This window comes from Diabrotica undecimpunctata, chromosome 8, assembly GCF_040954645.1.
Source record: "Diabrotica undecimpunctata isolate CICGRU chromosome 8, icDiaUnde3, whole genome shotgun sequence".
Taxonomy (NCBI): Eukaryota; Metazoa; Arthropoda; class Insecta; order Coleoptera; family Chrysomelidae; genus Diabrotica; species Diabrotica undecimpunctata.
The window spans coordinates 51,126,173-51,131,106 of record NC_092810.1 but is presented as its reverse complement, the minus strand read 5'-3'; positions in this window follow the sequence as shown (position 1 = coordinate 51,131,106).

The window sequence follows — 4,934 nt, the reverse complement described above, 5'->3', positions numbered from 1 at the left end:
AATGAAAGACGTTCCGCACATTTAGTTGTCGAGCAAACGCATTAGGATGCACTAGCACTCGTTCACAGTATTTAGCACTAAAACGTTGTATGGCTTCTTTCACGGATTCTAGTGGGATGTCGTGTTGAATCACCTCGTTGGATACATAGTATGGTTGACTATGGTACGCAGCACCTTGTTTTGGAATCTCTGTAAGATATTTCTATTGGAGACGCTAGCAGTGCCCCATAACTGAATCCCATATGTCCATATGGGCTTGAGGATGGACTTTTAGAGTAAAATTTTGTTATCCAAAGATAGTTTTGAATTGCGTCCAATGACCAAATACATATTTCTCAATTTCAGTCCACACTGTTTTCGTTTGTTAAAAATATGTTTTTTCCAAGTTAGACGGCGATCCAAGTGCATGCCAAGATATTTAGCGTCCTCGGATTGAGGAATTAGATTAAACAGGGGGGCATGTTTCTCTACGTAGCCTGACTGATGTATTGACTTAGATCCAGATCTATTCTAGATTTGATGCGCTATACTTTCATCCATTGCTGAATTCTATTTAGGTTTGATTGAAGATTTCTTGATGCTGTTGATGGATCTGTGTGGGATGCCAGGATAGCAGTGTCATCTGCATACGTTGCAACAGTAGTTGTACTAGATATTGGAATGCCCGCTGTGTATAAAAGATATACAATTGGGCCGAGAACGCTGCCTTATGGGATACCTGAGTGAATAGGATATATCTTAGTGTGCTCGGTACCGTGCTTCACAAGGAAGTGTCTATTTTCTATGTCGGATTTTAATTTTATTTGTAGTCCTATGTGCCATACCTTGTCAAAAGCCTGAGATATGTCAAGGAAAGCAGCAGAACAGTATCTTTTGGCGTTAAAATCCTTGTTTATTTGGTTGACTAGCCTATGCACTTGTTCTATGGTTCCGTGTTTGTCTCGGAAACCGAATTGATATTCCGGAATTATTTTATGTTCGTCTATTATCGTTTTTAACCTTTTTACGTACATTTTTTCAAAGACTTTGCTAATCATAGGCAAAAGGCTTATAGGCTGGTATGAAGGTGCATCTTCCGGTCTTTTTCCGGGATGTAATTAAGGATCATTATGATTTATGCCACTTTCCATGAACTAGGGAAGTAGTTTAGGGGCAGGATTGCATTGAATATAAAGGTTATTAGTTTTATGCACTTATCAGAGACTTCTTTTAGAATCGTGCCAGAGATTAGGTCAAATCCAGGGGCTTTTTTGATGTTGACTTCATTTATTGTTTGTTTTAATTGGTTGACTGTAAATTTCGTGTGGGGCAGATCCACTTGAAATGGTGGTGTTAGGAATCTGGTTAGTTCTGTTTCTTCCTCTGAAGATACTGTAGAAGGGTATGGCGTGGATACTTTTTGAAGCTGCTTGCCAAAAAGATCAGCTTTTTCGTTGTCGCTCCTAGCCCAGGGGTTTGCCTCATCTGTGATTGGTGGGTTATGATGTTGTGGCCGTTTGAATTTTTTCGTGGCTTTCCAGAGTGAGTAATCTGTAGCTTCAATCGGTGTTAAATTTTCTGAATATTCTTGAATTCCATGGTTTTCTTCTTCATGGATTAATTGCTTTGTTAAGTTTTTTCTTATCTTCTGTCTGTTGACTGCTTCCAATTTTTACGTAATTGTCGTTTTTCTAAAATTTTTTGTTTAATTGTGGGAGACACATTATTTCTGTTTGAAGATGGTTCGTAGCTGGGAGTCGCATACCATGAAGCAATTTGCATGCTTTTTGTTAGGTTATCTACAGCTGATTCTAGTTGGAGTTCATTTTTCAAGGACATATTTAGTGAGATCAGGTTGTCTAGTTTTTCTCTAAATTGGGACCATTTAGTCTTGGTGTTATGCAAAGTTGGTTGATGTACTTTGTTTAAGATTTTTTTGAAGATTCTTATTATAAACGGTGAGTGGTCTGATGATAAATCGAAGCATGATTCATCTTTACATTTTTTGGTATTGATTCCTTTTGTAATGCAGAAATCAACGGCATCAGGTATTTTGTTTAAGTCAGACGGCCAATTACTTGGTTCGCCAGTAGATATTTGTTGCAGGTTATTTTCTAATATTGCTTTAGCTAATTCTCTGCCTCTTGGTGTTGTTAGTCTAGAGCCCCACATCGGATGTTTTGAATTATAATCTCCACCTGCAATGAATTTGTTCCCTAGAGTGTTGAAATATTCTAGGAAATGTTCTTTTTTAACGACATGCTTAGGTGGGCAGTATAAGGCAGATATTGTTATTGGGCCGTGTGCTTCCTCAATTGTTAAGCTGGTTGCTTGCAGGTAGTCTTTGTTATATTTTTCCCTTTCGGAGGTTTTAATAGAATTACTTATAATTATGGCGCTTCCACCGTGAGATCTACCGCCTGGGTGTCTTGTATGATACAACTTGTAGCTGGGAATGTGCATGTAGTGTTTGTCTGTAAAGTGAGTCTCGGAAATTAAAATTATATCAATATTTTGATTAAGTATGAATGTTTTAAGTTCTTTAGCCCGTTAATAAAGGCCACTTGCGTTCCAGACTACTATTTTATATTTTGGTTCTGAAGCCATTAAGCGATCTTATTAATGACAGTAGTAAGCAAATTGAGCATTGTGCCCATTTGCTCCATGAGTTTTTGCATCATTTCTTCCAGCTTGGCTAAGTTGTTATTAGGTTGGTTAGGTCCTGGTATTGCTTGGTTGTTATAGCTACTTTGTGGTTGATTTTTGTTGACTATTTGAGAATAGGTTAAATCAGGTTGTATTTGTTGAGAATTATTTGTTTGCATAGGTGGTTGCATGATTCTTTTCTCTCTTAGTGTAGGATATAGCTTCTGCTGTAGTTGAATGTGAACTTGGCATCCTCTATAGTTAGCCGGGTAGTCACCGTTACAATTGACACATTTTACTTTGTCATCGCGTGATTTTCGAGGACAATCTTTTGTTTCGTGATTACCTGTACTTTTTACGCATCTGTGTACTTTGCGGCAGTAGGTTTTAGTGTGTCCGCAGTCTTGGCATCTTGTACACTGGGGGATTGTTCTTTTCTTACGGGGATGTTCGCATTTGATGATATTGTTTCCTAATTTTTCTATTTTATAAACTTCTTTGTTTTTTTCCTTCGATACGATATCCATGAAAAACATTGGCAAGGGAGTTTTTGATACATAATGTTTTATATTGTAAATGTTTACTGCTTCGTGTCCTTGTGCTGCTAGATTTGCCTTTATGTCATCAGTATCTGTACCGTGATGCAGCCCTTTTATGACAAACCTGAATGTATTTTCCCTTTTTGGCCTAAAAGTGTGGTATTGCGTATTCCTTTTATCAAGTTCAGTGGTCATTAGAATGTTCGGCCTCCAGGACTTGAAATTTTACTGTTTCATAACTAATGGTTTTAATCGTGTATTTATCTCCTGTGGTTTGCTTAAGTAGGTCATGAATGTGTGTTGGACAACACCTACATTATAGATGGTTATAGGAGGAGGAGGAGGGGGGGGGGCTTGGGTACATCTTTTGTATTGTTTTCTTGATTATTTGCTTCGTCTTTGCTTTCTTCATTTTCTTCTGTGTTCTGTGAGCATACTATACGAGTTTTTTGTTTCTAGTGGCTTTTGCAGCCTTTATCACTTAATTTTGTTTGTTTCCTGGATATTTCAACTTCGGGACTTCTTATTCTTTTTTTATTTGTTACTGTCTCCCATTTATCTTTAGATTCAGAGTTAGGAGCTGCTTGTTCATTCGTGTGGTGGACTACCTGTGGATTTTGTGGATTTTGGGGTACTAAGTGTGGGGGGGGGGAGGATTTGGTTGTGAAAAATATTGTGGGAAAATTGGCTGCATTTGAGTAGATGAGCCTGGCATTTGCTGATATATGGCCTGTTGATTTTGATCATGGTAACCCGTTTGTTGCTGTGACATTGACTTAGGAAAATTGTTATTCACCTGATATCCGGATTGATGAGTTGGCACACCATTTAGTTAGATATCCCTTTTTAATTCTACTCCACTGATATGAATTTTTGAATATTTCCTTATCACTAGTTGCCTTCTATTGCCATGTGTCCAAAGAGTTACTAATGTTGAGGTACTTCGTCGCATGTGTAAACAAAAAGAATTACTAAGAATAATCAAAGAGGAAAATGCAATACTTGGGTCATGTATTGAGAGGCGAAAGATATGAATTACTTCAAGTTATACTGGAAGGAAAAGTCCAGGGCAAAAGATCAGTAGGAAGACGCCAGAACTCGTGGCTGAAAGACCTGAGGAGATGGTTCGACCGCTCATCCGCAGAGATCTTTCGCGCAGCAGTTTAGAAAACTACAGTTGCCATTTGGATCGCCAACCTTCGAAAGGAGACGGCGCAATGAGTAGAAGAAGAATTGCCTTCTGATAACTATTTATCGATTCCAAAACACTTATTTACTGTTAAAATGTAATTAAAAATAAAAACTGAATTTGTTTATGAGAAAAAGTTTACGGAGACGTTCAAATAACTGATATTAGAACATGTACGTAATTAAAATCACATTTAAATAATCACATTTTGTACACAAATCGGAATTAACGTTTACAATATAAAATGTTTTAAAATAACTGCACTGGACCGCCTTGATCGGAGGTTTGTGATCGACTGAGGTTTGCCATGAGTTTTGTTTTGGCGCTGTTTATTTTAAGACCCACACTGGCACACACTAACTGAAGTTTATGCAGCATTGTACATATCTCGTTGAGGTTTAATCTTCTACCGTAAATGTTCAGGACTTTCTCTTCCCAGTTAAGTTTTTTACAAGCATATTCCAGTACTGCGGTAAACAGTTTAAGCGATAAGGTATCACCCTGTCGGACTCCTCTGCCGATTGGGATATGATCCGTGTTTTTATGTAATTTCACCGACATAGTTGCGTTCTTGTATGTAT